Raw genomic sequence first — 12038 nt, forward strand, 5'->3', positions numbered from 1 at the left:
CGCCTACAACACCTGGTCTTCCTAGGTGGTCTCCCATCCAAGTACTAACCAGGCCCGACCCTGCTTAGCTTCCAAGAACAGCCAGGATTGGGAAAGTTCAGGGTAGCATGGCCATAGACTATTCTTTAGATTCTACATGTAAATAAAATTATATAAGCCTCATCATTTCTTTCAAACTAACAACAGCCTCTCAAGGCAAAGTTTCAATAATTCACTTATTCAACAAATGTTTAATGAGCACCTACTATGTGGTAGGCATTTCTCTGAACTTTGGGAATAGAACACTGAACAAAAGAGTCAGAAATCCATACACTTGTAGAGCTTGTCTTTAATTGAGTACATTTTAAATCTCTACTGATATAGATATGTGTAGGGTTTTGCTACAACATCTTGGATTTTTTATAAAGAGATTTAATGCATTAAGACTCAAGTCAAGAGATATTTGGGGTAGGAGAAATTGGGAAAACTCAAGTAGGACAATGGCTAGAGGAATCCTTTCATTAACCCATTTCCCAGGTTTCTGACTTCCCACACCCTTGGTTCTTTCCAAAGTCAGTCTCTAAGATCTATATTCCCACCTTCTTGTTCCTCCCCACCATCCTCCAGCCAAGCACTGGCAGATCATACCATTTAGGAACGTGTTCAGCTGCAAGTATCAGAGAACTCAACAACAAAAGTTTAAATGATGCAACATTTTTTGGAAGTGGTCTCACTGTCTGGCAGCTCAACTGTGTCTTCTGGATCTCTTTATCTTTCTATTCTTCCATTTGTGATATACTGGTTTTTCTTTCACATGCTTGTAGCATCATGGTCCCACGATGGCTACGCCAGCTCTAGACATTACTTCTGCATTCGAGATGGGAAAAGGAGGAATAGATGACATCAGAGAGCTCTCATATATAAAAAAGTAAAATTTCCCAGAAGCCCCAAGTAGACTTTCTCTTCTTTTCATTGGCCCAAGCCAGATCACATGGCCACATCTAGTTTGAGGGAGACTGGCTGTATTTGAATTTTCAGCTTCCATAAGTGGAGACAAAAAGAGAAAGAAGGGGGCTGGGAATGGCTTATGTAGGCAGGCAGTTGTCTTCCAGAAAAGCTTTCACAGAGAAACCACAAGACATCAGGTTGAAGGTTGTTCAAGCTATTTGAGGCTGGGAAATTTTTTTAAAAAAACTGACATAAAAGGGTACATTTCAGGCTGAGCCCAAACATTTGCGAGTTTGGACCAGAACTAGGCCCATCTTAGGAAAAACCCCTTGGCTGGAAAGCCCCTCTGCTGGAGGAAAAGCCCCTGAGTTCAGATTCAGGGCTCCTAGCTCTGTGGTACTGCCAGAATTCCATACCAGGAACACAGATGGTAGGTTATATTGTACAGTAGGCAAAAATTGAGGAGATTATGTTAATAATATGGCTTCACTAGTCATTAGGGATTAAAAGCTAGAGGATGGTGCAACTCTCACCTCATGTTGATCACATAAGCCCATCAATTTAGGACATGATTTTGTTAGGAATAAGGACGGGACTAATGAGTCAAATCCACTTTCCCATCAAGAATATCCTTTTCCCTAAACAGCTGAATTGTATCCTTTACCAAAGTTGTGTAAATACTTGCTGCTACCATTATTATGGGTCCAAATGTCTCATTTATGCTGACTCATGGGGCTTTGGGCTCCCACACATGGGAAGCTGGAAAGTCACAATTCAGTCAAAACAGAAGTCTGGCATGATACAGTAAAAAGGAAAAGAAAAACCTCAAACAAAATCTTGTGTGTGTATCTGCACATGTGTTTGTGAGAAAACACACCCACACATAATGTTAAGAGGTCACAATGGCCTCATTACATCCTAAGCCCAGGCCTGTCCTTGTATCTCTCACCACATTCAAATGTTTTGATTCAACGAGTGATTTTGGATATCCACAGCGCCTTTCTCTCATCTGAACAAGTTAAACCAAGTTGCTTTGTGAAGGAAATATGATTCATCATCATACTGCTGTGATTGGAGACATTCTTAGTAAAATGAACCCCAGCCTCTGCAACCTGCAGATTTATCCATCTAGTCACCTAGTCATCTGTCCATTCATCCACCTACCCACCATCTGTCCATTCATCCACCTATCCACCATCTTTCCAACCCATCTATCTATTTATCCACCCATCTATATCCCCATCTACCCATCCACCCATTAATCCATCCATCCAACACTCATTCATTTCCTTGGGGCTTTCACGATCCTCTCTTCTTGCCTAGCAGAGATGCACTTTCACCCCATTAGGCCTTCGCTGTTCACAGGGAATACTTTACTCTCTTTTCTTTTTGTGTGTGTGTGAAATCCCATTGATCCTTAAAATCCAGGTTTAATTCTCTTTTAGAAGATCTTTCATGGAGCTCCACTGTAAGCCCACAAATTTATCTTCCATCTTAATTGTTATGGTACTTATGTTTTGTATCCCTCTTTATTATGTAATAAATTACTACCTTCAACATCTCTTTGCTATTGTATTGCATTGCTCTTGTCTCTTTTGATTAAAATATTCTGCATTATTTTTTATCTCTCCAAGTAAATTGTAAACTCTGTGAAGAGAGAAACGATGGTTTTTACTTCTTTGCAACCTCCCTCCACAGCTGGCCTTTTGTATAACATTATGCAAATTGTAAGCACTTAACAAACATTTTGATTGGGTGTGCGGTTTCCTATTCTGTGAAGTGGGGATAATATTGGTGTTATAGGAATACTGTGAGGATTAATCGAGATGGTTTATATTACAGAGCTTCTTAAACTGCAAAGTCCTGAAGATATTATTGTCAACGATTACATTGCTTTATTGTAATAAAAATAAATAAAATTAATAGCCATATGTTAAGTTGTTTATAATCTGAATTAACAAGAATACACTCAATAAACATTTCATTAGCAGTTACAGAAAGATTAGGTCCAGGGCAACATGGATAGAACATAGTCTCTGCTTTTAAGGAGCTCTCATTTTAGCAAAGGGCCAGAAACATAAGTGCCTGTGATTGTGAATAAGGCTGCAGAAAGCACCATAATACAGACACAAAGTGCTCAGAGACACTTAAAGAAAACCTTCATTTTGTCTGGGGGATTAGGAAAAACTTTAAAGAAGTGTTGTCATTTGGCTGACCCTAACAGGTGATAGAAGTCCAGTAAATGGAGGCAAAGGAAAAGAATTTTCTAGGGAGGAAATAACATAGAAGTGCAAGGTGTGTTTGAGGAAAAGGAAGCGGATTGTCTGGTCACAACCTAAAGATTTTGTGAACCCTGTTAATGAATGTGGACCTGATTCCAAAGGCAATACAAAACCACAGAAGAGGGAAATTATTAGATTTGTATTTCAGCTAAACGACTATCAGTGACAATGCTTTCTACCATAAATAACAGAAACCCAATTAAAACTGGCTTAAACAATACGGACATTTATTATCTCACCTAAATGGAAATTCAAGAGTAGACAGGCTGCAGGCGAAGTATAATCAGCCCCCCTCCCCACCCAAAGGCTCATGATTTTTCCACATCCCCACTCTGCAAACATAATTTTTTTTTATTCTTGGGGTGGTCACAAAATGGCAGTTTCAGTAACACATTTGGGCACAATTAAACCCTAAAGGATCCTTCCCGCTGATACCCCTCTCCATATCTCTTTGGGTCACATGGCTCTGTTAGAGGATAGAGGTATGTGCCATGGCTGGCTTAGATTAATCATCTGAGATAGAATGACATCGGCGAGTCAGTCATGATGTCCACCACAAAGACCCTGGCTACAGGCATGCAGATGGGCTCAAGGGGGACACCGAAGACAGAAAGACCAATTGAGAGGAGAATGCAAGATAACTGGCATAAAGTAATCACATTTGGACCAGAGACGTGGCTATGGGCGTGAAGGAAGAGAAATTGAAGCCACAACTTGCGTGTGAAAAAGAACCTGTCAGTTCATCATACATGGAGTGAAAAACCAGGAGTTGAGAATACTCCAGTGTTTAATCTTAAGTGACAGTGTGGTTAGTGTCTTGCTGCCTGAGATGGGTGTCTGGATGGTAACTTGGCACGCCCCTGCAAGACCTGCCTAACAAAAACTAAGAGCCTGAGAAAAGGAGTATTTACTCAACTTTTCTCTTTCCCCAAGAATCAATACAGAGTAGCAGTTGAAGGACTGACTCTGATGTTGTGCTACCTGCTTCCCATCACTAATAAGTTGAGAACCTGGAGGAAACTTCTATTTTCCTCCTTTGTGAAATGAGTATAATAATGCCTAGCTCACAGCGTTGTTGTGTCAAGGGCCATATATAGAGCCGAGTATATAAAAGACAACATGGTATAATAGAGAAGAGTCGCTGTATGATCTTAGTCCAGTTACTGCACCTCTCTGAACTTCAATTTTCTCATCTGTAAGATGGGGAAATACCTGCTTACGGAGGGCTAAAATAATTGGATTAGAAAAGTACATCATGTGCTAATGCGGAGCATTGGTGTTCTCTGAGTGCCCAAGTAAGAGGAAGAGCCCTGCTATAACTAGTGAAGTAGAAAACCCTGATCCTCCTCTCCCAGCCTCCTGTGATGCTCAGGTGTAGCCAGGGACCCAGATTTAGTCAGCCAGATGCTTTGAATGAGGATGGGGAGGGCAACTGAAGCTAGGAAAGAGGAATGGCGTGAGGGTTAAGGATAATAAGAAAGTGCAAGTGGCAATGGTTCCAGCCTCGGTGTCCAGCGTCCAGGCCAGAGAGGTCAGCAATGCAAGTTCTGGCCTCTGGAATTTAGTGGTGCCGGCAGAAGATTTTCGTTCTCTTTCATTTTGTTTTGCTTTTTACTGAACTAGTTCTGTGGAATGCTTTTGCTATTCTCTGATTGCAAAGCCCCTTTTTTTCCCCTGCCTATTTGCTCCGTCTGGGTATCTAATCTTTCTAAGAATTCTGTGGATAGCCTCAAATTTTTTTTTTTTTTTTTTGCTCTAATCTGCTTCAGTAATTTTCTGTGATTATAGTTAGGAGTCCTGACTACACAAGTACATAGCATGATGCCTGGCTTGGAGTGGGAACATCATATTGATTCCTTTCCTCTTTTGGCTCCCTTATTCTCAGCTTCTTTCTGTCCACCCAAGTTTTATTCTAACTACATCGTATTATGATCAGTGGGAAGAAAACCTCTCCTATGCAAAGAAAAAGTGGAGTCACTCCATTCCATAATCGTTTGCTTAGCAAACCTAGAGTGGACGGGTGAGCAGCAGAGCAATTTTTTAAATTACCCTCAATTTTTAAAACAAAAGATGTTTTAAGGGCAAACATAAACTTGTTCACCAAACTCCAAAACATTGCAATAGGGAATATCTGTGAATGCTTAGAAGCAGAACTCAGGGAACTAAGAAACAGAAGTACACATTTACATGGGAACGGTCTTTTGGATTTCATAAACTGATGGGCCTAATTAAGTACCCAGAAGAGGTAGAGTATAACAAAATATATGGGTTCATGAAAGTTTTGCTTAATTCATGGCTAATGAAACTATATCAGATGGTGAAGAGGACCCTGAGGAGTTTTAAGAAGTACATTCACAATATTCTTGGATGAAAATTGTTACTAGCAGCCGCAAAACACCCTAACTGTACCTCGGACATAAGATATTGGGCTGACTGAGTTACTGAGGGACCACAGAACTCCTTGAATCCACAGCACCCCCTATTTAATACAGGGATTCCCCTTACCACAGCCTAAACAGACAGTTATTAGTCATTGGCCATTCAGTCTCTACCTAAAGTCCTTCAGTGATGAAGCAAATGGTTGGCCCAGTAGAACAAAGTGTTGGCGTTGGTTATTTTTGTCATTAGGATTAATTCTCCCTTATGGAAGCACCTCTGTGTGTGTGTGTGTGTGCACTTGTGTGTGCGCGTGTGTGTGAAATGATCTCTTATCCATTATATGAGACCTTAGGGAAAATGTCACTGAAGATGTCCTGCCTTCTCTTGACCAAACCAGGCTCATCTGACTCTCACTTCATGAACTTTATATCTTGAATGTAGTGGTGCCAAGACCTTTAAAAGGAAAAGGGTGTAAGTTACTCCAACAGTATCATCCTATTGAGTTGTTCCTTCTATCTAGAATCCTAGGCATCTCTTGCTGCTTTCATTTTTCCAAGTCTGCTTCCCCGGGCTCATCTCTATAAGATGCCCCAAAACCTCCAATAATTTTTTCCTGCTAATGTTAACTGATTCTATTGTTTGCAACCAAAGAACCTTAACTTGTCTAACTCATTATGGCAATACTTAAAAAAACTCTAGTTGTTAGAAAGTTCTTTCTTATAGCAAAGGAAGCAAACTCTTCCTTATAGCAAACTCTTCCTCTATGTAATTTCTATTCCTTTTTGTTTTCTGGAGCCACCATTTTCTAGAGCAACTGTTTCCTGTTTTCTAGGAGAAACTCTGAGCCAGTGTTCTCCATGTGATGGACATTCAAACATTGGAGGACAATATGCTTTTTCTCAGTCATCGATTTTCTGAAATGAATAGCTGTGATTTTTCAATAGTTACTTGTAGAACATAATTTCCAAATCTGTCAACATCATGGGTCCTCCGAACCCTTAAAATGTGACCCCCATTAGGGAACTATGAAAGGAATAATGGGATCATTATTTCTCTTAGCCTCCTCCCTAATTACATAGTCACTTTTTTTTTTTTAGCAGTAACAGTACATTGTTAGATATATTAGATGTATTTTCAACTAAAACAAATTTTTAAACTCATTGCTGCTTCATCGTATAAGCAACACATACTCTTTGAAAATTAGAAAATACAAATAAACAACAAATAAAAATTTTAAAACTCTCCCAACCTACCATCCAGTTATAATCACTATAAATATATTCTTATAAACTCTTCCAAACTATTTTCTATGTTTCTTATATTGTTTCTATCAATTGTGTAATATCCCAATGTATGTTATTTATTTAACTAGTACCCTCTGGATGGATACTGTACAGTTTTGTTTTTGCTATTATAAACGCGTCGATAAATGTTCTTATACATCTATCTTTGTGTATTTCTCTGATGATTTCTTATTTTTCCAGTTTCATTGAGATACAACTGACATAGAATATTGTATACATTTAAGGTGAGCAACATGTTGACTGGATACATTTACATATTGCATGATGATCACCACCATGGTGTTAGATAACATCTCCATCACATCATATAATTCTCATTTCTTTTTTGAGGGGAGAACATTTAAGATTCACCTTTGGCAACTTTCAAGTATGTAATATAGTATCATTAGCTATAATCATGGTGCTGTACATTAGATTGCTAGAACTCGTTAATTTTATAACTGTAAGTTTGTACCATTTGACCAATATGTCCCTATTTTCCCTATCTTCAGCACCTGGTAACCACCCCTCCACTCTGTTTCTCTGAGTTTGGCTTTTTTAGATTCCATGTAGAAGTAAGATCATACAGTACTTGTCTTTCTCTGATTTATTTCACTTAGCATAGCTGATGATTTCTTAATAATTTCTAGAGGTTGAATTGCTAGGTCAAAAGATATGTATTTTCTTGTGAGACTTTTAATTATCACCAAATTACCTTCTAGAAACCAATTTACTCTACCAATGGCCAATTAGAAAAGGCTTTAAGACTCATGGGATTTTCACATGAGTGCCTGCCTAGCCAGCTGTCTCCCATCCTATAGTAATAATTGATTTTTTGCTAAATGAAATACCATATTTATACTTCCTTAATTTGACTTAATTGGCTGTAGTGTCTCTTTTCCACCTATTGGGATTATTACATTAGAGACTCAGTCTTGATCTTGAGAGTCAAGTATGAGATTGAGAATCTTGAGATTCAGTCAAGTATGGGATTACTCATTCATTCTGGTTTTGTATCACCAGAAAATCTGACTAATGTCCCTGCTATATTTTCATCCAATTACAAATAACACTTTAATGGAATAGAGTCAAGAACTGGGCCCCGTGACAACTAACTAGATATGCCTTCAGCCTGAGAGGTAATCACCTATACACCTACCTAACGGCTCTGGTGGTGGTTTACATCTCATTGGTCCTTCTTAAGGACCTACCCACAATCCAGCAACTAATGAGGTGATGGCTGGCACCAAAGTTTGGGGCTCCAACACTACAGCCAATGTCTGCTCTGGTTGGTCAATACCCAGGGTGTGTCAGTGATTAAGTATTATTAATATCATCCTTGCATCACCATGTACCCACATCTAACATGAAACAGATGTTAGTAGGTTGTCATTTTTGTCTTAGATATCTTTTTTTGAGACAATAAAATGTCTCAAATATAGCTAAAGCCCCACTCCCATCCCCTTTTCACCCCCAAAAGAAGTATGCATAATTTCTTTGCATTTTGTAGTTTTAGTGCACTTATGTATCCATGAACAATGCACATTACTGATTTTTATATTTTAAAATTTTGCATAAGTAGCATTACATATAAGTATGTTCCTAAGGCTTCTCAGTACTGTACCCATATTGATATATAAAACTATAATTCATTCATTTTAACTGCTTTATAATCTCCCTTCCTTTTAAAAAAAAATCCCCTGCTGAAGGACGATGAGACTATTTCCACAAAGACCATTACGATAATATCCTTGAGCATAATCCCTTGTGCACACTTCAACAGTTCCTCTGAGACAGCCACACAGTGGAACTGCTGGGTCATAGGGTATGAGCACCTTCAACTTTGCGTTACCCGGCTGCTCTGCAAGGCAGTCCACCAGTTAGTTCCAATGTGTCTTTCTGCCAGCACTATGAGTTCCTTTTTCCTACATCTTCACCAGCATTTGGTGTTGTCAGACTTACTAACAATTGCCAAGCTCTGGGGTATGAAATAGTTCCTCAATATTTTAATTTGTATTTCCCTGAATATTAGTGATAGTAGGCATCTTTTCATAAATTTATTGTTTATTTCGAGTTCCTTCTTTTATGAGTTGTGTGTTCATACCTGTGATGGCCAGCTTCCAAGATTGCCCCCAGTAATCTCTGCTTCCAGGTGTTCATACCCTGTGTGGTCCCCTCCCATACTGGCACAAGGAGAGACTAAAGGAATATGGCAGAAGAGATGGTATGTCACTTCTGAGGTTAAGTTATAAAAGAAACTACAGCTTCTGTCTTGGTTGTTCTTTCTTTAGGATCACTCAAACTAAGAGAAACCAACTGTCATTCTGTGAGCAGCACTATGGGGAGGCCCACATGGCAAGGAAATGAGGTGTCCTGCCAACAGCCAATAAGAAATCAAAGCCTCTAGAAAACAGCTACATGAATGTATTTGGAAGCAAATACAAATGACTACAGGCTCAGAAATATCATCAGTGCTATAACAACCCACGAAGATACTCTTGAATTCTTGACTCTCTGAAGAGAAAGAATATTTGGTGTTTTAAACTCCTAAGTTTGGGGGTAAATTTTATGTAGCAACAAATAACAAAAACATTTTTGAAACATTTTTCTATTGGAGTATTTTTCTCTTTCCTATTGATTTTCAGAAACTGTTTTAAATATTCTAGACACTGATCTTTTGTTAATAATATCAGTACAAATGTCTTCTCTCAACCTTTGGCTTGTCTTTATGGTAATTTTTGATTAAAAAAAAAAGTTAACATTTAATGCAATCAAATTCACCATTTTTATTTCCTCCATTAGTTTATGCTCTCTGTATTTGATTTAAAAAATTATTCACTGACTACAGCCATGCTACCTTGAACAAGCCCAATCCCGTCTGATCTTGGAAGCTAAACAGGGTCAGGCCTGGTTAGTACTTGGATGGGACACCACCTAGGAAGACCAGGTGCTGTAGGCATAAAAATTACAAGGTCCTTGCAATTTGTGAGGTCAACCAAGGGTTACCTCACCTTAAAAAGAAGAAAATTTCTTTGAGCCCTAAACCATTCTTAGCTCTAACCCTCCTGTCCTGACATTACTCTTCCATACTTACATTCTTGTATTGCATCCCTGGGATTTATGCCATGTAATTAATTCATCTTTGGTACAAGTCTGTTAAAAATTATGACTTTTTTCTTATTTCATGAATAACGTATGCTTATTTTAAACATATTTGGAAAATATAGGAAGCTCAAAGAAGCAAATTCACAATAATCTTTAATCTCACCACCAGATAGTTACTATGAATGTTTTGTTACATGATTTTCTGTTTTCTCAATACACACACTTTTATGTATTTGAGATTATACTGTACATACTGTTTCATAACTTCCCTTTTTCATTCCAACAATGTAAGTAAACATTTCTCCCATCAAAAAGTATTGCACAATATGATTTGCAATAGGGACAGAGCATTCCAGCATATGATATACTATAATTTATTCAACTAATTCCTGCTATTTGACATATAAGTTGATGCTATTATGAATAACACTGCCAACTCCTGATTTAAAATAGCATGTGGTAAGCAATTCCTACTATAACGTTTCAAGATTCTCAAAAATTAATTTATCCAACAAACATTTCTTGTGTGTCCACCATGTGTCATGCCCTGCTCTAGCTGCTGAGAATAAAGAAATTTTTAAAAATGGGCAAAAATACCTACCTTTGTTGTACCTTCATTTCAGTGGGGTGAATGGTAATAATACTACATATCCCTAATATACACGCACAACATACAATATATGAATACTATACCAATAATAAAATTATAACGATGGCAGCTACCACTCATTAAATGTTAGCCATCTGTCAGGCATTATGCTAAGGCCTTTCTGTGCAATTAATCCTCAGATGCTATTATCATCTCCATTTTTCAGAAAAGGCCACTGACACTTTAGTTTCCTCTTGTCTCACCATTAAGTCAGGCAGACCTAGTATCGAATTGGTTAAATCTGACACTTCCCCAAAGCCTATGACAGGAGCAAGAGGAAGATGCCATCTCTTAGAGTAGTGGAATCCCAAGTGAGAGCCTGTTTTCAATCAAAGCCGCAGGCCAGGATCTGTGCTCATTAAGCCTCACTTTAGCTGTAGCTTGGGAAAGAAATGGACTCTGTCCCTGTGAGGCCACAGGCAATTTGCCTTCTACCTGTTGACCAGCATCAAATCATATTTTATTCAAGAACAAATTAAGAGAACAAAACCAGCAAACAGTCTATGAAAAAAAACACAGAAAATGAAAAAAGCAGATGCATGATAAGAAGGCCTAGAGATAGACCGAACCACTGATAACCATACATTGCTAGATCAATAAGAAGATGAGAAACTTTTTTGCATCCACTATAGGGTACAAGAAAACATGGCCTTTCTGAAATAAAAAATCATAAGGAGAAAACAGATTCAGGTAAAAAAGCAACAGACTGAGATAAATAATGGCAGCATTAAAAGAATGATAAAAGGAGGAGTATAAAGATACGAAAAAGAAAAGATGGTTAAAATCACAACTCCCTACACAAACAATAAAATTGATGTTACCAAAAAAATGAATCAGACAAACCATATATTGATGAAGATCAGAAGCAACAAGCAACTAGAACTCTTGCACATTTCTCATGGGAAACAATGTGACATTATCCAGTATAATTGAAGGTGCACATACCCACTCCCAGACAGATACTCTAGGACAATGGTTCCAATCTTTGTTGAACATTAGAATTACCTGCTTTCTCAAGTCCAGCTGCCCAAGTCAGACCCTATACCGATTAAATTGGAATGTCTTGGTGAGCCACCCACCAGTGGTTTTTAGAGATCCCTGCATGATTTCAATGTGCAGCCAAGTTTGGAGATGATTACTCTGGAGAAATCCTTTTATGTGTGCACTGGGTAACATCTACTAGAATGTTCACAGCAGCATTGTTTATAATTGTAAGAATATAGAAATTTCCCACTGTCCAAGGGCAGAATTGATGCAATGTGGTGCATTTACACAATGAAATGCTACAGCGCAGAGAAAATTATTTGCAGGCACACCCATCAATATGAATAAATTTCACAAACATAATGTTGGGGAAGGAAAGGAAGCAACTCACAGGAGAGCATATACAACTTGATTGCATTTACAGATGGG

At 38.3% G+C, this 12038-nt stretch overlaps 2 pseudogenes; one reads left to right on the forward strand and one right to left on the reverse strand.

Moving 5' to 3' along the window:
- On the reverse strand, positions 1–119 carry LOC118604648 (annotated as a pseudogene).
- Positions 120–9711: 9592 nt separating this feature from the next.
- On the forward strand, positions 9712–9830 carry LOC118604883 (annotated as a pseudogene).
- Positions 9831–12038: the final 2208 nt, after the last annotated feature.

The sequence above is a fragment of the Rousettus aegyptiacus genome, unplaced genomic scaffold, assembly GCF_014176215.1.
Source record: "Rousettus aegyptiacus isolate mRouAeg1 unplaced genomic scaffold, mRouAeg1.p scaffold_m13_p_6, whole genome shotgun sequence".
Classification (NCBI taxonomy): domain Eukaryota; kingdom Metazoa; phylum Chordata; class Mammalia; order Chiroptera; family Pteropodidae; genus Rousettus; species Rousettus aegyptiacus.